Source organism: Protopterus annectens, chromosome 3.part0 (assembly GCF_019279795.1).
Source record: "Protopterus annectens isolate FY-2018-M chromosome 3.part0, PAN1.0, whole genome shotgun sequence".
Lineage (NCBI taxonomy): Eukaryota > Metazoa > Chordata > Ceratodontiformes > Protopteridae > Protopterus > Protopterus annectens.
This window is the reverse complement of record NC_056731.1, coordinates 839,271,047-839,297,414: the sequence shown is the minus strand read 5'-3', so window position 1 is coordinate 839,297,414 and position 26,368 is coordinate 839,271,047.

Below are 26,368 nucleotides of genomic sequence, written 5' to 3'. Positions count from 1 at the left end.
GTGAGGCAGAGATCCTTGCTAGCCTTGTTCGAGGGGATCTTGTCCGTTGGATGGGGATTGCAGATATACCCCAGGGATTACATCATTGTCACTGCTTGACAGAGGTACAGCAATATAATAGGCATTTTATCTCCGGACGGGAAGGTTGGCAAAGGAATCCTAACTATGGCCTAGGGTTATGGCTGACCTTGGGTAGATAGCCTACCCTGTACCTATGGACCTATGAACCTATGTTCATAGTTTGTCCCATTTACACTTGTCTATCCCCTATCCTCTTTCTCATGTGTATATTTCTGTGGCACGTGATTGACCTCTGTATTACCTGCAGGTATGCTGTCTACAGTGCACATACGTCACGGTTGATTACAGTGTATCTGTGTCCCTACCACTGTGATACTGAGGACTACCACACATCCTTCACAGCATTACATGCATATGTCCATTCTATTATTCTTTGGCCTATGGGGGGGTTAAGGCAACGGTTACACGTGTCCCTGTTTGTGCGGCGTCATGGTGGTCTTTGACCAGCCTCCGTTGTCGTGGGATGGACGGTAGTGTTGGTGTGTGTTTGGCATGTGTTTTCACTGCCGGTACATCTGTGGGAGGTGTGGTTGGCACGTGTTCCTCTTTGCAGGGGGCCCCATCCTGGAGTTTTGTGTCATGCATCTACACTTGGCACGTGCCATATGTCCTGTACTATTCCCACAGTCGTGTATGCCTTCATGCATTACTACTGCGTGTTACTGGCTGTTTGTATGTGGTACACATGGCGATTGTGGTGGTTGGCATGGCCTATTCCCATGCTATGACATACACATCTGTCAATTAAGTTGTTAAAATCAGACTGTAACACTCATTAGGCTTTTCAAAATGACAGTCAATAACACAGGAAGCTCAGTTTCACAACGTTTTAATAGTGTACACCAGGAGGCAAATAACTATGCAGTACAAGTATAGAGTTTTGTCTGACTCTATACAGGAAGCAGCTTTGTTTATATTGTGTTTACAATCAGCTTTTGCCCACCTTAATGACGTGGTCAGTCACAGGGCATTTACATCACTATAGTCCACAATATTCTATTCATACGAAGGTGCTGAGGTAATGCTTATTAAAAGTTTTCCCATGAGAATAGCACAGTTTTGCAAGGCACCTGGTCAATTACAATGTCCTTCTGTAAATGTTGCTCTTTCAAGGTTCCAAGCCTGTTCGGATACAATAGTCAGTTCATTTCCTAATACGTTCCTTTGTCTCTCTGGTGAGCAGCTGTACTCTATCTTCGATAGAGCTCACAAGGCCATCCTCCTCAGTGGAAGGAAGAAAGATATACATGTACATACATTTATTATTCTCTAACCCAGCAGATAATTAATGCTGAATGACATAAGCCTGCTGAACTGGTTACTGCCAGGGTCAGAGTTCAATCACACTGCAACTATGCTTCAGGCAATTACATGCAAGATCATTTCTACTGCCATATTGTAAAATAGAATAAAATGCATGATATACTATTTGCTTCTAAACTAGCACTTCATATATGTTTAGATATATATATTTTTCTAACATTCTCCCTTCTTTTAATGCTTTTTATTCTATCCAGAAACATAAACAACATTATTTCATTCCCTAGCCTCTTCCTTTCTGGAACTTTTAACTAGGCAAGTCATTTGTTTTACATTTCAGAAAGAATTTCATTTGGTATTGACAGATTCAAATCCAGGTCTTGATACCTAGTCTCGGTTACAGATACGTCAACAAAGTCCCTAACTAATCCTTTCATACAGGGTATCCCACAACAGACACATGCTCCCAATATGAGCAAAACAACACAAATGGCAATCAAGATATTCATTAGGATTGAACCCCATCCACAAAATGGATTCTGGAAAAAGTTCGTCAGTGGGTTTGGGCCTGGTTCCGCCATGGCTGATACCTGCTGTATTACCTCTAGGTGGTCGTTGATCTCGTGCTTATTATCTGGTATTTACGCACAGCATTCTTCTTTGATAAGTGCGCGTACCACCTCTCGCCGCCAGGGTGCAGTCAAGAGCCATTCGATTTTGCAGCACAACAGTTCTCATTGCATTCAGTTCATCAGTCACAAGTTCAAGAGTGGAAAGGTCGCATTGCTCATTACTTTGAGAGGTTTTGACAACTTCCTCAGTTCCCAGATTGATTTGACTGCTCCATAGGCTGTGATTATTCCAGCCCAGGATATGACACTGTCACTCAAGTCCATATGAGTCAATTTTCCTTTATCTCTTACGGATGAATGATCTTTCCAACCAGCTTCGATTTTACCCACTGGATTAGTAGGTTTCTCGACTGAGTTCCCAGTTCTTCGAGCTATATCTCTTACATTTCGTATCTTACCCAGAGGCAATTCTGCAGTATGTCTTATGGCTGGAACCAGATAACCCAAAAAACAACTGCCGGACCAATTCTCAGGTAATCATTGATATGCTTTTTTCCCACAAACAAAATAACAATATTCTACTTTAGTACTGATGCGGGTTAACTCTGGATTTTTCTGCACATCTTTCAACGTTGTTCTCATTAAGCTTACATACGACTCCTATATCGTGCTACAACTAGTACTCTCATCTTTGGCTTTTAGATAACATTTGTAAGACACAGTTATGTTACAATCACTCCAACCAACTTGGAGTGTATCATTTTTATAGAGACAAACAATTCCTTTTTGTGTAACAGGTAAGTACAGTGCCACTTTGTCCTGTGATCTCACAGAACCTGTATCACAAAGTAGATTTTCACAGGTCTCATTTATCCCCAAGGGGAGAGCAGACATCAAATGTCCTCCATATGCTGTAGGTATGGCAGTACAAACCCAGCAATTTGAAATGTTCATAGTCTCTACATACACATGCTTCATGGCTAGGTATGTGTTAAAGTTGGGATGCCAATCTGTGGCCAGTTCATCACGTTTCATCATTTATATCTGTGTAGTTATATGCAGGAAAGATCCCAGCAAAAGAAAAGTCACCACAAACATGGTTGATAGGTGTATGATCAGTAGGACAGTAAACCAATGTCTTTGGGGTTGCTTTGTATTTTTATACACTCTGGCCCTGGTCATTCTGTCTCTGTGGTATATCGGCTACAAAATGTTTCTAAAACTGAATATTCTTCACCGGTTTGCAATGGGTCAGGTGAACCCAGGACGACCTCTCCGCAACCTTTACTGCAGTGGGCGTTTCCAACAGTACCTGGTACGGACCTTCCCACGTTGGACTCGTCCAGTTATTTCTTTGGATAACTTTCAACCACACCCAGGATCCTGGAGTCAGCACTGCGTCCGGCTTCATTTGTTCTTTATCTGAAAAAGAGTTTAACTGAAAAACAATCTTATTGGTTAACAATCCTTTCATATAACTGGCTAATGAGCCATCGACCTCCAGCTCTGCAGGCATGAGAGCTTTCCACTGTGGCACATAATATGCCCTTCCAAATACTACTTCAAAGGGGGTCAAACCCTTTACATTTGGAACTGTTCTCATGCTCAGCAATGCTAGAGGTAGACAGCAAATCCAATTCTTCTGAGCCTCACTCATCAACTTCCTCAACTTATTTTCTAAATCCCATTGTACCTCTCCACCAGTCCTGCTGACTGTGGGTGGTATGCGCATTGATTCTTCATGGAAATCCCAAAGAATCTCCCAGATTGCTGGATTGTCTGGTTCACAAACTGCGTTCCATTATCACAACAGATTCTTTCCGGTATGCCAGATCTAGGGATTATTTCTTTTACTAGGGCCTTTGCCGCTGTTGCTGCATCTGGATTCCTGGTTGGGAAAGCTTCTACCCATTTTGAAGCATATCTATAATCACTAAACAGTATTTCTTCCCTTCACATTTATTCAGCTCTATAAAATCCAGACAAATAGTATGGAACGGATATGGTGGTGTAGGGAAACCCCCTCGCTTTGGTTGGAATGCTCCCTGTGCATGATGTTTACTGCAAATATGACACGCTGCACAAACTGTTTGTGTGTAGTTCATAATTCCGTATGGTGGGAATATTCTGTTAACTTACTGTACCATCCCCCCTGTTGAGACATGGCTCTGCCCATGGCTCAACACAGCCGCATATCTAATTAAATTAGACGGTAATATTGGCTTTTTCTCTTTGGAGATGTACAGTCCGTCTTCAAGGATTGCTCCTCGTCTTACCCACTTCTGTTTTTCTGCTTTCGTAGTTAATGTTTGCATTGTTTTAAACATTTCTAAATCTAACATCTCTGAGGGTTGTAATTCCTCATTCAAAAAGACAGTTTCTGAGTGTGAGGCTGCTTGTTTTGCAGCTGCATCAGCTCGTGCATTACCTTTCGAAATCTTATCCTGTTGCTTTGTATGAGCTGCACATTTATAATTAGCTACTTTAGTAGGTAACTGAATGGAATCTAATAAATTCAAGATGAATTGCGCATGATTAATCGGTTTACCAGTGGATGTTATCATTCCCCTATTCTTCCACTGCTGCGCAAAAACATGCACTGTAGAGAAAGCTTACTGACTATCAGTATATATGTCCACACATCTGTTTTCCGCTAGAGTGCAAGCACGTGTTAAAGCTATCAATTCTGCTGCTTGAGCAGACAAGTTATGCTGCAGGGGTTGGGCTTCTACAATCTCAATATCAGTAACTACTGCATAACCTACTAGATTCTTTCCTGTAGGACCCTTTCTACATGATCCGTCCACATAAAATGTCACCTCTGCATCATCTAAGGGTATATCAGTAAGATCCTGTCTGGGTAAAGTTATTTGCTCCATTTCCTGTAGGCAACTGTGTGGTGTGCCATCCACAGGAGTCGGAAGTAACGTTGATGGATTTAATGTTGTACAACGTTCAATCACCATATGAGGTTGACTCAGGAGTATGGTCATACAAGACAGATGTCTAGCACGGGACAGGAATGCTATTTCCTCTTGCAGCTAAATTATCGCAACTGCATGAGGCACTCTCAAAGTGAGAGGGTGGAATAATACCATTGATGCCGAAGCCTGTACTGCCATAGCAGCTGCAACAACTGCCTGTACACAATCTGGCAATGACCGTGCCACTGGGTCCAACTGCGATGAGTAGTAAGCTATGGGGCGTGTCTTACTTCCATGCTGTTGCGTCAAGACTGACGTCATATATCCCTGCTTGCAATCTACAGTCTGAAAACATCTCTTATGATAATTCAGGAGCCCTAAAACTGATGATGAAGCTATCAATCGTTTTAGTCTGCAGAAAGCTGTTTCTGCTACTGGAGTCCAATGTAGTATATCATGTGCTGCCATAGGTGTATTAAAGATTAAAGCAGCCAATACAGCCGATTCCAAAGCATAGTTTAGTATCCAGCTTCGACAAAAGTTAGTCGTCCCCAGGAAGGACATCATTTCCTTCTTGGTAGTTGGCTTGGGTGCTTGTAAAATTGCTGCCTTCCTATCTTCATCTAATGTTCTACCCTCCTTGGATACCACATATCCCAGGTACTTGACCTGTATTCTCCAAAGTTGCAATTTATGCTTTACTTTATGTCCTTGTTCTGCTATATATTTCGATAATGCTATTGTAGCTTCCCTACATTGCTGCTGGGTAGGGGCCGCAAGCAGGATGTCATCCACATAAAGTAGAACTTGACTGCCCCCGGGTGGAGTAAACCCCGCCAGGTTGCTAGCCATCTCCTGTGCAAATATTGTTGGACTTTCACAGTATCCCTGCGGTAGCCGAGTATAGGTGTATCTGTTACCCTGAATGTAAAAGCAAACCAATACTGACTATCTGGATGTATAGGTATTGAAAAGAAAGCATTGCTTATATCTACCACGGTAAAATACTTCTGTTGCGGCTTCAAATCATTCAATATAGTGTGTGGGTCTGGCACCATCGGTGCCCTAGGTATTATTGCATGATTTACAGCTTGTAAATCCTGTACCATCCGCCATTCCCCATTTGCTTTTCTAACAGGAGATAGAGGGGTATTGCATGGTGAATCTAAAGATTCTACCAGTATCCCTTTCTTGAGTTGTGCCGCTATGATAGGCTTGATTCCCTGCTCTGCATCCTTCCTCAAAGGGTATTGTTTCTTTTGCGGTCTAAATGCTGACTTCGGTGTAATGGTTACTGGACGTGCTGTCCGAATAAGCCCTACATCTGATTTCCCTGTTGACCAAAGAGTGCTTGGTATGTCACACAAGGCTCTCTCTTCTTCTTTTAACAGGAACACCAATCAGCTGTCCTCACTCTGCTGTAAGTGTACAGCTGGGCATGCTTGCGTTAGCCAATTTAATTTTTGCTTCTGTATTCCCTGTTCTGACAATTCTAAGTCGATTTGCCTTTCCCATCTTGTCACTTTTTCACCCAGGTCCACCCATCTGACATTTTTATGTTTGGTTACACTGACATGCGGTGGCCTGTTGGACTTATATAGTCCCATGAATTCCTGAGGTAATGAACAACTCAGCACACTATTACCCTCAGTATCCCAGTACAAGGTTCGTAACACTAGTCTATTGGCAGGATGTCTGCACAATGTTTGCTCATATTCCTTATCAGGCCCTGGTGTGCTACAATAGTACAGAGTACAATGTAACGAATGCTGCTGATCAATGTGAAGGGAGCGTACCTTACTGATGGCTACGTTCATCAGTTCCTTGGTTACTGCCCCTAGACCAGTCGTGACGAGGTCCTGGCTGTACCAATAATAGGATTCACCCTCCGATCGCACCACAAAAGTATCCATTTGCCTTTGTGCCTCCATACCCTTCATGGTAGGAACTACTGCTATGCCAAAGAGCTGCATAAGGTCTCTCCCCAGTAAATTTACTGGACATTTTGCAGAAAGTACTATTTTACTTCTCTGGGTCATACCTGAAACAGGGTCAGTTATTGCTATATCAGGGGAAAGTGGTTCCCTGTATAGCTGCCCGTTTGCTGCTTTCACTAATATGTAGTCAGGTGATTCTGAGTGTTCCGGTAACTTTGAAGGGTGTATCAAAGTTTGTGATGCTCCTGAATCACACAGAAATCTCACTTCCTTCCCCTCCACCAGAAGTGTAACATCCAGTTTTGTGTCCGCCAAATAGAGCTCCAAGCTCAACAAGGCTAATTCTAAAACTTTGTTTTCCTCATTTTCTACATCTGTTTGCACTTCATTTATTCCTTCTACTGCATTTACATTTTCTCCCTGCCCATTAGTCTCTCCTGATGACTGTTGAACGTTATGACTGTCATATAGTCAATCCTCATCACTCCTATCCTTCCCTTCCGTAGACGGTTTTTTATTCAACCTGCAATCCCTTGCTAAATGTCCCCTCTTCCCGCAGTTAAAGCACTCACCTTTTCTCTTTCTTTCCTCAAACACCTCCGAGTCTCTGTCAGCGCGTTTATTGCCCTGAGTGTCTCTCTTACCCTTTTTACCTGACTGTACTACAAAGACGTCTGCTCCATCTTCAGCTGTGAAGACCTGCGTCTTCCTTTTCTTCTTACTGTTAAGATGTCTTTCAGCATGCCTAGCATACTCCAGTAAGGCTTGTAGCCTACTCGTTCGGTGATCTATCATATGCTTTGTAATAAAGCTACTGATAGGGGCAATGCAACCTTTCAAAAATGCATTTTTCAACTGTTGTTCATATGAACTATCATTTTTCTGATTTGCAGGAATAGGCATACCACTATGGTTATTGAAACATTCCAATAATCTACCATAGTATCCATCTACAGTTTCATTATCTTGTTGTATGCACTGATTAATACAGGTCCAATCTGCTCTAGGTTTCCATTTTTCAGTAATTCGGTTCGTAAGACCCTTCAATGTGGTGTCTAATTCTGCGTCACTATGTGGGAGTGGTTTAAGTTGCGTGTCACGAGCATTCCAGACGCCACAAACCATGTGCCAGTCTGGAACTATAATTTGTCTAATCACCTTCTCTACTTCTTCCCCATTTAAGTGGTAACTCATTCGCATACCTTGTAAATGTTGTATAAACTTTTCATGATTACTTTGTGGATGGGGAATTCCCTCTGTAACTTTCCGGATATCTTCCGGTGTCCACGGTCTATACACTAGGAGAGTTGGGTCCTGGCCTTCCTGTCCTGCCTGAGGGTTCGGTACTTCAATTAATTGACAGATTTCCTCACTCTCTTCTAGTGACTCTCTTCTTAGATGAGTGTCCCTAGGTGTTTTACGTGTTCGGGATCTAGTTTCAATAGCTTCTCTTACAAATGGCTGTTGTAATACCTCTGTTGCCACAGGATAACGTGGGGGGGGACCAGCCTGCCCTCCCGCTTCATATCCTGGATGAGGTATCGGAGGGGGTGGAGGGGGAGGGGCCGTCGCTACTACTGTATTATTATCTTCTTTGTCTAAGTATGATGCTTTCGCATTTTTAGTCTTCTGTTCCCGTCGGTTCACTTCCTCAATCCACCTATGTGCTTGAGGAATACCCAAATGTCGCTGTTTTTTCGCCTGACCATCGGCGTCACATTTTAAGTGTTTCAAAAGTTTCACTAACGATATTTTGTCTAATATACCATCAAAGTCATATTTATTAACCCATTTTGCAAAATATCTCACATTATCTGCTCTCTGCAATTGCATATACTTCACATCATCCGTCAAGGGCGGATCTCACGATCTCTTAGTGCACTGATTTCCCATGTCTTCAAAAAGACTGTTACGTAACCCTTCTCTCGTACCACGTGGTATCTCCTTCCCTGTATCCACTGTAGTGTCTAGAATGACTGTTTACTCTGCTCTGTGTTCCCCTGATCTATGACCAAATGTAACAGTACTTCAATTCGTTCTCGACCTGCTATCACAAATCTTAACAACAACACAATGTAACCTGGTCCCTGATCTAAAACAGAGACAAAGAGGGAAACTCTCCTTACCTGAGCCTCCCGTTTATGACTGCACGTTTTCTTCTTGGGATCCAGTTTTCCGCTTTTCAGCCACAGATCAGAAAGTGGACAGCCTCTTTACACACAACAATTCAGTCGGAGGTCTTTTCACTCAAGAAGAACCATTTAGGCAACTTCTCCTGTGCAGATTTATTACCACCCATGCACTCTGACCTGTAGCTTACCAAGGAATTCCGGCTAAGAAGGACCACAATGTCAAATAAGTTGTTAAAATCAGACTGTAGAAATCAGTAGGCTTTTCTAAATGACAGTCAATAACACAGGAAGCTCAGGTTCACAACGTTTTACTAGTGTACACCAGGAGGCAAAAAACTATACAGTACAAGTATAAGAGTTTTGTCTGACTCTATACAGGAAGCAATTTGTTTATATAGTGTTTACAATCAGCTTTTGCCCACCTTACTGACGTGGTCAGTCACAGGGCATTTCCATCACTATAGTCCGCAATATTCTATTCATACGAAGGTGCTGAGGTAATGCTTTTAAAATGTTTTCCCATGAGAATAACACAGCCTTGCAAGGCACCTGGTCAATTACAGTGTCCTTCTGTAAATGTTGCTCTTTCAAGGTCCCTGGCCTGTTCGAATACAATAGTCAGTTCATTTCTTAATACTTTCCTTTGTCTCTCTGGTAAGGAGTTGTACTCTATCTTCGATAGAGCTCACAAGGCCATCCTCCTCAGTGGAAGGAAGAAAGATATACATGTACATACATTTATTTTCTCTAACCCAGCAGATAATTAATGCTGAAAGACATAAGCCTGCTGAACTGGTTACTGCCAGGGTCAGAGTTCAATCACACTGCAGCTAAGCTTCAGGCAATTACATGCAAGATCATTTCTACTGCCATATTGTAAAATAGAATAAAATGCATTATATACTATTTGCTTCTAAACTGGCACTTCATATGTGTTTATATATATATTTTTCTCACAACATCCATCCGGGCATATGCATGTTATTCCGTCCTTTGCGTTGGCCGTGGGTGTTTGGCCGTCCGGCAACGCTACTCTCAACATGTGATGTCCCACCTTCCCCTTCTGTGCCTGTGGCACCCTGTTAGGGCGTCCTGTTTGGTAGGCAGATGTTCCGCTATATGTGTTTCTCATGTCTGCATAGCTAATCATCGGTACAGTGGTTGAACATCCCGCCTTGTCCAGATGTGTACAGTTATGTGCACCGTGGCGTGTGCATGCCTATGGGGTTTGGACGGGTCCATACCACATGCGGGATGTACACATTCTGCCGACACATTCACATGCAGCCATTTGCATATCTGTACCTGAGGTGGGTTGTTAACATGTGGGGTACATATTTGCCCGCGTGGCACTGCCTAAGACAATACTTCTTACCACATTTCAGGTATGCCCATTGTGTGTAGGTGTGTAGCTGCGCGAGGCTGCTAGCTGGGTTGGGTGCACGGTCGTACATGGGTGCGGGATACATGCTATGATGGGGCTATTGTGTATTACATTTGCATGCATGGGTTCTGCTTCTGGATATTACGCTTAGACATACGCCGTCCTGTGTATGCGATGAGCACGTTGCTGGGTGTGGTACATGTTGCTATGCACATGTTTGCCTGTGTTTAGGGTATCTTGTTTCCTTCTTGTTGTTATATCGACACGGCTACCTGGCTGTGTACTCTCACTACTGCTGGTGACCATTAGGGTTGCCACCTTTTCCAATGCCCAAAGTGGGACATCTTTTGTAGAAACATCGGATTTTGCAGGACAAAACATACCCACAGCAAGTAGAGATGAAAGAACTTCACTTTTTTGCCAAAATAAACGCTTATTCTTATAGCATTTGGGTTGCTTATTCTGTTTCTTATAACATGTATGTGTTTCAAATACAAAATAATTGTTTTATGCTACTATTAAGGTATATTGAGGAAATATTTCTGTCCTAAAATCTCAGGACATTTGCCATTTTTCGATTTTTTGGCGGGACACAACTGTCAAAAGAGGGACTGTCCCTAGCAAAGTGGAACAGTTTTGGTAACCCTGGTGACCATGCCCATGTCGCTACTTCTATGTCGGTGCGGCGCGCTGACATGCTGCGGTACACCTTCACTGGGTATGCCCACTGACAGTGCATTGCGGGACGGACACGGTATTATGCGTATCCTTTGTTCCGTGGACGGGTACACTTAGGGCTTCGTGGGTTGTGTTTGCTTCTCCGTTTTGTTGGGACGGGTACTATGTTGCATACTCTGTGTGCGTTTCATTCTCCACGGGCCCTGGCTGGTGCAGTTACTATTACGGGCGGCCTGTGGAAGTCAGCACTTTAGGTTGCTCATCGCCTGCCGGCTTAGCCACGCCTCCGGACGCATCCTACTTGGGCTCGCTCATGTCCCTACGCACGTGTCTGTGGTTGCGGCGTGCACTCATTACTATGCATATGGCACTGCTACGCCGACTATTCACTGCACCACCGACGCAAGCCTTACACCGGCCTTGCGCCGAGCTTCATGAATCCCGGGGATGTTTTTTTTATTTTTTTTTTGCATATATCACTCTGCAGTCACCCATGTACAGACACACACACACACACACACACACACACACACACACACACACACACACACACACACACACACACACAAACATACAACAATACAAGCATATAGTATGTATCTTTTATCAAAAACTCCAAAATGCACTGATGCCAAGGTATAACTATATACATGCATATATTTATTTTACTTTGAGCATGATAGCATTAGTTTGATTTTCTTACAGATAATATTTTTAATCAATGAAGTTTAATACTGTGTTTGAAAAATGATAGCCTATAAATGACAGTATGAATACTGGAGTGCTTCAAAGGTGGCTTAATTGTTTTGAATATTAAACTCCTCAAAGCAATTCACTGCTATCAACAAAATTAATGTACTTACTTTTCAAAAGTATAGCTATCAATAAACCATTATATTCTGTCTATAAATTCTGCTGTGTTATAAGAAATGTTAAAAATAATCCTAAATGAATACCTTAAATCACTCTTTCAAATGTTATTTTGTCATCATTTAAGCATGCTGCATTTTCACATCTGAAGTGCACTTGCTTTTAATCTACAAGTTATTCTAAACTAAAAATGGAAAAGATTGCTTATTATATCACTAATAAAAATAAAATAACTGTTACATTTCTTGTAAATGCACAGCACAGAAAAAAAATCTATTGCATATCCATGTTTTACTTGTAGTCATATAGTTATATTGTTCTGTTTTCTACAGCATGGGCATTGCTATTCTAACAGCCCCTAAATCTTCATTACTCTAAAGAAGTCAGTAAATAGAAGTAAATAATGAGAAACTAGCCTGAGCTGCCCAAGATTTCTATGGCTTATGTGCTAAGCAAGTAAAGCAACTCGATACACTTGCTACACATTACATTTTGTTAATATGTTGTACTAATTTCATGCAGGTATTAAAGTATGAGTAAAGAGCCTCACATATTCATTTTTGACAAAGTGTGTACATGCATGCAGGAACCTATGATTCATGCTGTATTTCAAAAGGAAAAAAAAACACTAAACAGGAATTATCTCAGTACTAATTTACAAAAGGATTTATATACATGGTTGGGGTACCAAGAGAATTTATATATACATTGTTGGGGTAGTCTGCTTGTAGAAACACTAGACTGTATAGGCCCAAGAGACTTTGGGCTGATAAGATGGGATGTGGCCCCTCATTTTTGCCACCTCAAAGACTGACAGACATTGAAATACTAGAAATAAATAAATAAATGAATAAATAGCTTTCATTTCTTCAAAATAAAATAAGCCACAAACCAGATCCAAAAAAAAAATCCAATATACGACAAGCGTTTTTGTTTCTGACCATGGTCAGAAATGAAAGCGCTTGCCGTATATTGGATTTTTAATCATTGGCCGTGTTTTTAGAGTGAAATAAATTGTGATCAATTGTTTTAACTTTCATATTTGCCAGCTTTCATTTCTTGTCCCTCTGAAACATTTCATTACATCCCCACTTTTCAGGGAGATGTTGTGGTCCAGTGGGAAGAGAAATATCTAAAACGTGAATAAATAAGTTATCAATTAGCCGTCTTTCACCAGCTGGATAAGAGCTTATCGTGGCACCCTAAATGCATTAAAGCTAGCAGACAGGTGTGCTGTTATTAATTTCACTATAATACACATTGCACTTATTGTCTTTAATGTTCCAGTAAGAAGCATCCAGTTTAAAGAGGTTTTGTTTCAGTAATTCACTATATAAAGAGAAGATGACAAGGTTGTTGTAACAATCAACATATTCAAGAGCAGCATGTTTTTATTACAAAATTTAAAACAATAACATGAACTGAAACTTTAACCTAAGCACCAAGCTGAACCTGGGAAGCATGCATGCATAGCACCATAGTATTTTTGGCAGGGGAAGGGTAAACAACTGGTGTGCAGGCAGTCTAGGCTGAGAACAGGATTAGCTAACCCTGTTCTGTACAGTTATTGTATATAATATCATGATAGCATCCTTACGCTACTCTAGCCAGTAATGTTTTCAAAGGTATATCCATGCACTGATTGATGGTTCCAATCAATCTCAATGTTTTGCCTTGATAGGGAGCACCTGTTGGGTATTAAATAAGAAGATATTTTGTATTTGTTCAATTTGCCTAGATAACCACTTCTCATTTAGATTGTACAGGAAGCCCTAAGAAGCTTGAATGGAAGCACATTTCTAAAGCTTTTCCTTTATAAATTTGTTAAAAGAACTTGTACAGGAAATGTTGCATGCCAGTAGTGACATGTCAACTAATAGTAGTTATATCACACATAAAACATGTAGCAACACTTTCAATAAATTCTGCTTCATTATAATCACGTCCATATGTGCTTTGCCAAGAAATGTGACCTTTGTCCAGTGTTCTTAGTATGAAGGGAATCTCAGGGAGTGTCTCTACTTCTGAATACTGGTTGGAATTAATAGTCTTTTGTGTTAAGGCTATCCACACTGTCCACAAATGAGCACAGGTTAGCCAAGATTCATAGAGGATACTTAATGCTAATGTGCGATAGCCACGAATAGGCATAAACAAAGTGAGGTATAATGTGATGTGAAAGATAAATGATATAAAAACAGCATATGCTAATGAAGCATTCTGTTGTCGATTTGGGATTCATAGTGAAATTGTTCCACATTTCCACACCATCCACAGATGCATTTAATAAAGAGGAGTCTCACCAATTCTATCTGCTTTGCAACCTGCGAAGATGCTGTCACTTACTGCTAGCCTTGTTATTTCCCATTGTTGAATGCTTTGTTTTGGCTGAGCCAAAACTGCTGGTGCCCAGTGGTGCTCATCACCTAAGAAGGCAGGGATATAGACAGAGAATAGCACATTATAATTTGGTTAATTGGGAGATACCTGATAGGTTTAGAGCAGACAGGGATATTATAAGGGTCTTAGTGATCTTGTATGACCCCATAGGTGTACTGGAGGAATGCATGGACCTCCTGTCCCTGTGGATACTAAGGTTTGTATAGCCCTCGTTTAACTTGTCACAGGGACCTACCAGAAGAAGACTGGAGACACAGGGATCTCACAGGCCTCTGCCTTGTGGATACTGCAGCAGTTCCTGGATGTAGTCTTGGCATGCGTGGATCAGTACATCTATTGCTGGTGTCATCTCAGGACTGAACCAGGATTATGCATGCTTTTTTATTGGGTGGCATGTTTCTCTGAGGTACTCAGTGGAATAGATTGCACCCAAATTATAATTAGAATCCTGTCTGTTCCATAGGGTGAGTGGCACCACAGTAGGAAGGGGTACCATTCCATCAAATTCCAGGTAGTGTGTGATGCATGGGGGTGCATTGCCAATGTCTCTGCCCAGTCTCCTAACAGTGCACATGATTCCCATATCTGGCATACTAGTTCACTCTACTGTCTCTTATTGCATTGTAGGATGCCCAGTGGTCATCTTGTTGGTAAATGGAAAATATATCTTTCTCTTTTCTATCTATAGTATTTAAGTTGCTGTTCATGGTAAAATGTATTTCTGAATACTAAACCACTTTTTCTTTATTTTGTCTTTGCACCTTCTCTCTCTCTCTTTTTTTTTTTTTTTGTCTTTTATGTCATGGATATCCATTGGAGCTATAAATCATGACAACAGTGAGAAATCCAAGTAGAGTTGCAGAAGAGACCTTCAGCATAGCCCTGTTCCAGGCATGTATTGTCATCAAGAGGGTCTTTGGCCACCTGAAGAGTAGTTTTAGGTGTCTGAATGAGTCTGGTGCTATGTCTCAGTATGACCCAGCTATTGCATGCCGGATGTTTACTGCATGTTGCATTCTGCACAACATGATCATGTGCTGGTCTGGTGCTGAAGTGTCCCATACCAGCAACAATAATAGAAGACCCCATGTGGCAGGCTTGTGCATATGGCTGTGCAAGTAAAGATGTGGCATCTAGTCCAGAACTAAGGACCATGATGTTCATGTTAGTGTTTCCTTTCTTGTAAAAAAATATGCATGCAGTGATATCTGTGGGCTATGTTGTGTGGTGCATGGTCAGCTGTCACTGTTCATCTGACATTCTTTCTCATCCTTAAATAATTATGCTTTTTCAGAACAGTTACTCAATTACTGTTTGTAATAATCATGCCTGAGTGCTCACTGACTCCTGTTCAGTGATGTTATAAGGGATAATCATGTTTTTTGGTATTTTACTTATCTAGTGAGGTGGTACAGCTAAGTATGCACCTACTGAATGACATCAAGTGGTTAATTTAGTAAAAGGTGTTAATGCAGTATTTAACATGAGTTCATATCTTTATTTAAATGAAAAAGTACATTGTCTGAGTTACTGTACATCAGATTTTATTTTCTCATATACAATAATTTGTGATTTCAGAGAAAAAATATCATCATTTGTGCCGCTGTGAGGGAGAATTGTCAGCAGTGTTTGTTTACAACCAACCTATGAATCTATGGAGGGATAGGTTCCTGACCAAGAGACTCCCCAGACTCTGGAATAGATTGCCCATACATGTCAAGCAGAGTGCCTCTTTGGCACTATTCAAAAGGAACCTTGATGATTGGATGGGAGAAAGGAAATTCACCCCGGGGAACACGTCAGTCACCCTGCTAGACAGGAATCCATGGAAGTAAGTAGTGTGGGAAGAAATAGCCAGGGAATTGTTATGGCTAGGTTTGTAGAGGCCCTAGGGCTGATAGCCTAGTACCAACCTATGAACCTATGAACCTATGAACATGGCAGGAAACTCATTTTAATATGAAATTTTATTATTAGTGTTTCCCAGAACAGTTGTGTATTACTATTGTTCAGTTGTAGGTAACTGCCAGCTGTAACAATGTCAATTAACACAGCATTAATGGTGACATACAACCATTTTCCACAGGTCAGTGAGGTTTAAGCAGTACCACTACAGAAATGAAATGCAACTTATTTCCATTGGAGTTAAATACTGACCTGTGTTTGTGAACTTCAGATTGAAGGGATCAGAAATGTCACACGAGTTACAGTAGGTCAACTTCAAATGTGTCATACATATCGCCTGAAGACAGGCTAGGTGAAAGTGAAAGAGATTTTGAGGAAGGATTGTCATAAGAGATGGATGATAAGTTGGTCTGATATGATCCTGTCGACACTGACCTGACAGTGCTGCAGGACCAGGATCGCAAACCTCAAATGATAGGTCAGCTAGGTGTAGATGAGCACTGATGTAGCCTGCTTGAAATCTGTTGTTTCCACCTGAACTAATTGAAACAAAGAGTTAGAAGGTGAAACAGAGTTAGAAGGTCACACTGAAAAAACAATCAGAAAAAAACTAAATGAAAACTCCAGCCAAGCTAAGAAGCACTTGTAGTCTCATGTGATCTGCCTTCACATGTCCTCGCAGTACCATCATTCTCTTACCCTTTCAAGACTGACTCCTTCTTGAGTCTGTTAAGTCCTAACTAGTGTATGAATTCAGGCAGCCACAGATGCTTGCTGTGCTAGCATAGTATGCATCAGTGGGATCATGACATTATCCCTACTCTGCCATTTCCATGTAGTGCTGGAAATCCATACATATGCCTGGAGGACTCGGACCATTTCCAGCTGACTTTCTGTGGCATTAGTCTGAGCCCTAACAATGCCATGGCACATTTGCTTTTGGGCAGACAATGCTTTACATGTTTCCTGGGATAACTGTGACAAATTCCTGCATATGGCTCCCCTTTGTAAATGTGTCACTGTGGACACTGTTATCTCTGAATGTCTGCCATCGTCCTGAAAGTCTTTGTCTGGGTATGGAGATACTGCTGTAGGGGTGCGGAAGTGTTCCTCTTGCACAGCCTGTAGTGTAATGTCAGCATATGCCTAACTTTGTGATGGACTGTCACTTCTTGCGGAGCTACTAAAATAGTGTAGGGTCTGATATCCTGCCATTAAATTTCGGGGCTGTGTGCCACTTTTCTCAGGCTGTGTCTTAATTATAACTATGCTATCATCATCATCATCATCTTCAACAGCTATTCTGCTGCTGGTATCCTCCAAATTTAGTGGTATAGTGGAACTGCTTGTTTCTGCTGACCCTGTAAAAATGATTTGAAAACATTACTAATAAATTAATAACATACAGTACTGTTTGCTAAGTAAGGAGGTTGTCATTCTTTGTAGATGTGGAATTTTCACCTATTAATATTATTGTCACGTTTCATATAATCATTCAATGTCAGTATTAATTTCTCTATATAAATTTAAGCTACTGTTTTTAGACGAATGTTGCTGCTGCAGATGTTGGTATTAGCCAGTGTTCACACCACCTGATTATTCCAGTTCCATCATTGTCTGTATCATAGTCATCTACATGGATGCAGAGGAGGTATTTCTGATTATTTCAGTGCCATCATTGTCTGTGTCATAGTCATCTCCATGGATGCAGAGGAGGTATTTCTGATTATTCCATTGCCATCATTGTCTGTATCATAGTCATCTCCATGGATGCAGAGGAGGTATTCCTGATTATTCCAGTGCCATCATTGTCTGTGTCATTGTCATCTACATGGATGCAGAGGAGGTATTTCTGATTATTCCATTGCCATCATTGTCTGTGTCATAGTCATCTCCATGGATGCAGAGGAGGTATTCCTGATTATTCCAGTGCCATCATTGTCTGTGTCATTGTCATCTACATGGATGCAGAGGAGGTATTCTTCATCTGGCATTAAAGTGACAGTTGATGGAGTCCCCCCAGCCATTTTTGGTATGGGCCATTGCATTATGCCTCTCTTTTTCTCTAGTATGTCCTACCATTTTATTTGTCTTCTTCTTGCACTGTGTTAATATACAGTTTCTTCCACCAACTGCATTAATGTCCATTACAACTTGATTCCAGGTTTTTTCTCTCTCAGCTTACTTGGGACAACTTTACTAAAAATGCATTTGTATATGTCCTAAGGGGCTGCCATGACAGTGTGGTTTTCCTCATTTCTGAAGTTGTCCTTTTCCTGACTTTAAACCTTGTTCTTCATCATTACTGCACATAAAAAGTATTCCACAGTCGTACATAAAGAACTATTGGATGTAATCATCATTCAAGCAACACAGCACTGAAAACATGCCTGCTAAGTGGCACAGACTCAATAATTACATACACATAGTCTCACCCAGCTAAGTAACGTTGTGCTATGGTAATGTCTCCAGTACCATAACTATATTCAAAACAGTAAAGCAATCAGTTTGTAAACAGATTCATCCTTCCCCTATCCCTAGCAGTGTCTTTTATTTGTAACACTTTGTAATAATATTTAAAGAACAAAATTTAGAGACATTTGAAAAGTATAAAAAGAAATATGGACATAGGAAAGAAAGAGATATCTGATATGGTGCAATATTTTTGCAAAGGAGAAAGCCAAATTAATCAACACAAAAAGGCAACCTCAAAGAGATTCGAAGAGAAATATAGGCAAAGGCATTGAAATATGGAAAATTTCACAATAAAAAAATAAGATCACAAAGAGGAAATTAAGAACAGAAGATTAGTCAAGTAAAAGTTAAAAAAAAAAACTGAAGTTATGGAATGCCTGCTAAGTGAAGGATTCAGTGTAGAAAGTTTTACACAGGTCGTATCACAGCATGGTGGAACAGCTAGTCCCCAAAGTAAGGAGAAACAAGAGGAGCAGGAGACATCTGAAGAAGAAATATGGGCATGGGAAAGAAAAAGAGATTTAATATGGCACAATATTTATGCAAAGGAGAAAGCAAAACTATTCAATGTAAAAAGAGCAGTACCAAAGATATTTGAAGAGAAATACAGGCAAAGAAATCTAGATATGGAAAATTTTGCAATACAAAAAATAAGATAATAAAGAGGCAAAGCAAAAAAGATGATTAGTAATAAAGTTAAAGAAATAGAAACTGAGGTTATGGATTACCTGCAATGTGAAGGATTTAGTTTAGAAAATTTAACTCAGATAACAACACAACAAGATAGAGCAATGGACACCTAAATTAAGGAGAAACCAGTGAAGCAGGAAGCATCTAATTAGTTGATATATGAAGATACTTTGGAGCATCCCACAGAAAACCAGTACAAAGGTTCAGTTGGAGCTATACAGCGAGGAAAAGAACAGGAAAGTGGCAACTTTGACATAGTCAATGTTGTGGAGTGCTAGTCCAGTGAGTTCCCATATGAAAGAGCAAGAGATAACACAGGGTGAAACTGAAGAGAACATGGCACAAAAGAAGCTCTGGAACTTTCTATAGAATACCTGCAGAAAATTGTAAACAAAGAATGTGCCATCAGTTTAGAAGAAAATGATCTAAGAGAAGAGTTGCTTGATTTAATAGAAATGGATAGCCATATTAAGATCAATGAAAAAAATCGACTGCAGAAGGTCAATAAAGCCCAAAAAGTTAGAAGTCTGATAAAATAAATGTTGTGTCTTTCGGCTTTTCCAGGTTAGGGGTTGTCATAGTGGAACTACGGTCCGCTAATGATTGGCAGTGGATTTTTACGTGCTGATTTGCCAGCCCTGATGCACAACCTTCAATGAAGGCATGCTCATTCACGCATGTCTCCACACAGAAGGCGCTCTAACTGGGAATTGAACAGGACGATGTCTTACTGTGAGGCGACAATGCTACCGCGGCACCACTACCGCAGTATTAGAAGTCTGATAAAATAAATGAAAACCGTAATTAGGACCATCCATAGAGATTCATGCGATATAACAGAAGTAAATAGGATACATTACTGTGCAGCCAAATTAATAACAAATAAAGTTCTACCACAAAAACACAGGGTAGTAAGGGAAAGGACTGGGAGAAATTGAATGTTATCATGGAAGTATCAAATAGAGAAAGCAATTAAGCAATTAAGACAAGAAGTGTCACTGTTCAAAGAGTATAGAAGAGGGAACTGATCAACAAAATACTCAGAAAGATAGATGCGATAAAAGCAATGAACAGTATTATAACAGATCAGGATTTCATAGGTTCATAGGTTCATAGGTTCATACTAGGCTATCTGCCCTGAGGCAATTATAAGCCTAGCCCAATTCTGTATGGCTTACGCCACCCCTTGATTTGAGTATAGGTTCATAGGTTCATACTAGGCTATCTGCCCTGAGGCAATTATAAGCCTAGCCCGATTCTGTATGGCTTATGCCACCCCTTGATTTGAGTATAGGTTCATAGGTTCATACTATCATGCACTATCACAAATAATAAGCTAAAAATATTACCACAGACAGAAAAACTTAGAAGATACACAGATAAATATAAAGGAAAAGTACAAAACAAACAATTTATTGATAACCCCAAAAAAGTTTTATAGAGAATTGGTAAACAAGGTAAAAGGAATTGAAACACCACCAAAAAAGAAGAAATAGATATATTTTGGGGACACTTTTATGAAGATCCTGTGGAACATAAAGATGCTAAATGGATAGAAAAAGTATGTGATGATATGCTCTAGTGCCAGCATAGCTAACTGGTGTTTTGTAAAGAGTGATCCTTTGAATATTAAACTGATGTGTACAAGATGCTTGTGTTGCAAATGTATAGGAAATATATCGCATTTGAATATCAAACTAATTTGTACAAATGCTTATGTTACAAATTATTAGAACTGCATGGCATTTGAATACCAAACTGACTTGTACAGATGCTTATGTTACAAGTGTATTAGAACTGGGGTCTATATTAGATGAACAAACACTTAAAATGTCAAGTACGACATATTTGACAGCTTTTAAGCGAACATTCATCTAATTGAAACTCCAGAATATCGAAACAAGGAGTTTCGAAAAGTTATAGTTGGCCAGCCATCAGGAAGCCAATGGCTGATGGCTACAATGTACTGTACACCATTGCAACCTCCCCCCAAAAAACAAATAAACAAATCAACAAACAAAATAAAGTTGGGGGCTGTGCCCCACACCCCCCTACTTAAATATACCAACTCCGAGATCACATCACAGTGGAGGACTGTCAGAACATTACACAGGGTGAATGTCGAGACTGCAGCACAGTGGAGGACTGTAAGAACAGCGAGACAGGGTTAACATTTTGATGCCAGCTGTTGGCTTCCTCACAGCTGGCCAACTGTAACTTTTCAAAACTCCTTGTTTCAACATTCTCTGGTTTCACTTAGATGAACATTTGCTTTAAAGCTGTCGAGCATGTCATGCTCGACATTTTAAGCATTCAATCATCGATAGGGAACCTTAGAACTGTATGGCATTTGAATACCAAATCGACTTGTACAGATGCTTATGCTACAAATGTATTAGAATTGTATGGCATTTGAATATCAAAATGTATTTATAAAGTTGCTAGTGTTGAAAAATGTATCAGAAGTGGGGCCTGCTGGACAGAGATGGAATATACATGTGAGACTGTATGGATATATGTTAGCATATGTTAGCAAAAGACCCTGGAAGAGCAGAGGTTTACCAGCTACCTTACTTAAGAAAAATAAGGGAAATATAAATGAGCTATTAAACCATTAAGATGGCATCCCACAGTGATGAATAGGACTGGAGACAGTAGGTCTGGAAGAAGCCATGGTTTAATAGCCTCTGTAAAGATGAGGGGAAGTACTATAATTGATTCATGGTTCCAGGGTACTACCATAAACATTTACATGTGTTTGTAGCAGTGTATGCTAAATTCCTGTCTTAGCTTCAAAGGGGGATACTGTGAAAACCTATAGTCAATTGACCAGATGAGGTCACTCTACCAGCCATCTTGGAAATTATGTCTTGGATATTACAATGGGAAATCTCTCAGCACTGAATGTTCTGTCTTGGCTCTGACAACAAGAAGGACCATTCACCACATCATCTGCCTTGCTCTATTAAGTAAGTAGGGAATAGTAATTGTCCTAGATTCAGTCAGAAAAATATAGTGAAGCTTAGTTTAGCTATCATTTTTTTTATTTGTCTGAGCCTGTCCATCAGTGTTATTTTCAATATTTCCTGTGATTTGAACTCTGTGGTTTACTGTGAATATATACTATAGTGTTTTCACATTATTTTATTATTTATTGTTAAATATATTTAAAATGATTATTGTGACTGGTTCCTTTTAAAAAGTATTTAACATTTGAGAGCACTTATATTTATTTGGTGATACTGTGTGGGCCACTCCTGAATATCTAGTTGTCTTACTCAACTACCATCATTTGAATTTGTATTAGTATTAATATTACACAGTATAACTGGACACCCTTTGTTAAGGGCCTTAGAGTAGCTGATTGTTGAGGATCTGGTGGCAGTGATAACTACCTTATACTCTAGGCAGAAGGGGGCACAGCAGGTAAATCTGTGCTAGCCTTTCCCAGGTGTGTGTGTGTGTGTGTGTGTGTGTGTGTGTGTGTGTGTGTGTGTGTGTGTGTGTGTGTGTGTGTGTGTGTGTGAAAAATTAAATCTCAAAGAGTGTGTATGTCAGCTACTTGGAGCAGGGACATGAAGCACTGGTTTTCACTGAGAGGGTGCTGGAGGACTTGGCTTGGACAGTCCAGCTGAAGGCCTATCTCTACAGCTGTAACAATGGGGAGTTTTATTGGGGACCTGGAGGGAACCAAATAGAAAGAGCTAGACCCCAGACTGAGTTTGTTCCCTGTGTGCTCTTAAGGTAAATTATGATTGGTTCAGAGAGGTCTGCATCTGAATATACTGAGAGAATCAATTTGTATTCCAAGTGAATGTCGCTCTCCAGTGTCAGTGGTGAGTATTCAAGCTCCTTGATTACTGGCTCAGAAAGGGGTCATCACATATTGGTGGCAGTGGTGGGATCATCACTTCTCACATATTGGTTGGCAGTGGTGGGACCATCACATAAAAGGATGAATAAGAAGTTCAAATGTACAGGATATGAAATATAATGAAGTAATGACCAGAGAGATTGAAACAAAGTTAATAAAAGCCTCTAATTGGAAAACCCCAGGTCCAGATGTAGTACCTAACGTCTGGCTAAAAGTATTAACATCTTTGCATGAAGATGTAGCAGTCATTAAGAAATATTTAGATGGACACTAGCCTGGTTAACAACAGGAAAAACAATGCTCCTACTTAAGACCGAACCTGCAAGCTATCCTAAAAACTATAGACTAATAACTTGCCTTCTGACAACATACAAACTATACACTGGAATTGACCCCAACAGAGTTTATAATCATTTAGAAGAAAACTCAGTTATGACAATAAAACAAAAGGGTAATAAAAGAAAGTAATATGGAACAAAGGATCATTTGTTGTTAAATAAAGTCATAGTGGAGAACTGTAAAAAGGGGAAGAATCTAAGTATGGCATGGACAGACTACAAAAACACATTTGACAGTATCCCAAACTCATGGATAAAAGAGTGCTTAAAAATGTATAAGATGCATCCTACACTGATCTATTACATTACAGCAACCGTGAAACAGTGACAAACCAACTTGTAGTTAAGCCATGATAAAGGGCTAATTATTATTCCAGGGATAAAAATCCAAAGGGAGATATCCCAGGGTAACTCTCTGTCACTGCTGCTCTTTTGCCTTGCCCTTAACCCATTAAGCTGTCTGCTTAACAGATTAGGTCATTGCTATAATTTGCCTCCCAGAAAGAAATAAAGTATAAAGACTTCTCATCTTCTGTTTCTTGATGATTTAAAACTTTATGGCTCATCAGATGAGCAACTGAAAGCACAACTACAAGTAGTCAAAACTTTTTCAGATGATATAAGATTATTTGGTCTTTATAAATGTGCAAAAGCAACCCTTAAAGCAGGAAAGCTGCAGCACCAAGAACACATCAGTTTGGGACAAGGGGTTGATATAAAAGAACCTGAGCAAGAGGAAGTATATAAATATTTGGCAATTGATGAAGGATCAACAATAAAACATGAACAAATGTGAATAAAACTCAGAAAGGAATATTTTAGAAGACTTAAATTAATCCTGAAAACAGCATTGACATCTAGTAACAAAATTCAAACTATAAACCAATTTGCTCTCCCTGTCCTAGCTTATAGTTTTGTAATCATTGAATGGCCCCAGAAGGTGCTGAATAGATTAGACAGGAAAACAAGAAGGATGCTTTATGCTCATCAAATGATTTCTAAAAATCAGTGCATACCAAGATTATATATTCCCCGTTCCAAAGGAGGTATGGCCTCCTTGAAATTGATTAAATGTATAGATCTGAAATTGTGGAACTGCATACATATCAGCTCTCCTCAAAAAAAACAAACATAGTGAAAGTTTTGAAACATGAGGAGAATAAATCTAAGATGACTTCTCTGTTTAGTCTAGCAGAAGCATATTGGTGTCAAATGGGAATATAAATCAAACAAGAAGATAAAAATCAGTCAGCAATTGAATGTGCCAAAAAAAAAACAAAATAAAGAATATAAGGTGAAGGATCAGATAAAAAGGCAAGAAATGTGGAAAATGCATAAATATAGTTGCAAGTATAGAAAACTCCTGGAACAACCTCATGTTGATCAGGATCAAATGCAGGAATGGTTAAGGAGTGGCAAATTCAAACCAAAAGATGAAAGGTTAATATTGGTTGCTGAAGACAGTGGACTACATACACATTGGTTTACAAAGCCTATTGAACATGTGGGAGAAACAGACAAACGTAGGTTTTATAAAACAGCATTGGAAACAGTTATACACTTTGTTGCTGGTTGTGTCATACTAATGGCAGGAAGTACTGTGTGCTAAAAGGCATAATAATGTGGCAAGACTGTTTCACTGGGGATTGCGCAGACATTTTAATACTGAAGTAGCTGAAAAACATGGAAACATAAGCCACAAAGCATCATAGAAAATGATGAAGTCTACATCACATGGGATCACCCATTACCAACAGTTCAAAAGATAGATGTGAGAAAACCAGATATAGTGGTCCATGAAAAGAAGACAAAAGTAGCATTGATCATTGGAATCACTACACCCAGTGACTACAGTGTCTTGTGTACAGACAGACATGAAGTCTTAAAATATCAGGATTTCCAGGCAGAAATGAGAGTGATGTGGAAGAAAGATACCCAGACAGTCCAATAGTAGAAAGATCAATGGGTGTTATAAAGAATAATCTACAATCATATTTAGATATGTTACCAATACATGTAACTCTGTACACATTGCAAAAGGAGCCATTACTGGGCACGTTGCGGGTCCTGCAAAGAGCACTTCTGGCTGACATAAATGACTGAAACAATGCTAATTTCATCAACTTTAATCATACTTTGACTTAGGAATGTGGTCCATTGCTGTCATGGTATTAGGAAACCCACAAGATTTAGAGAAATTAAAGAGTAAAGCAATCAGTTTGTAAACAGAGTCATTCTTCCTATATCCTCCACCAATATCTTGTATTTGTAATACTTTCTTATACTGTCGTTCTTCATTCTTCATTGATACTCAGAAATCTCCAAATAAAGACACATTTTTCAGCCAACACATTCTCACCACTTTAATACTTCACATTTAAAACATTGAATTTCTACCATGTATCCATCATAACTAAATGACACCAAAGAGCATTATTTTCACAGTAATCACTAACAATTTCCTGTGCTGCTTTCATGATTCTCCATTTACAAATGGCAGTTTTACATTCTTCACTAAAGCCATTATACCATGTCCATCATATGATTAAAACATAACATTTCTTGATGTGAACTCACTAAATTTGCTTCATTTTGAAGTGTTTCATATTCATTTATAATGTCTGTATTGTTTTTTTACTTTAAAAAGCCCATTATTTTCTAAGTCATTTGCCACCTAACGCAAGTAATTACAAGTTAATATGGCAGTATTAAACCATTGCATGTAAATTTAGGTCCATTTACACATTTTGTATGCAAATTAGGCCCTTTTGTATTTATCCCTATGAGTTCCAGTAACGCATCCCTGTAATCAGGTCCCAGCAACTTATGAACATGGCCCGAGTGTCAT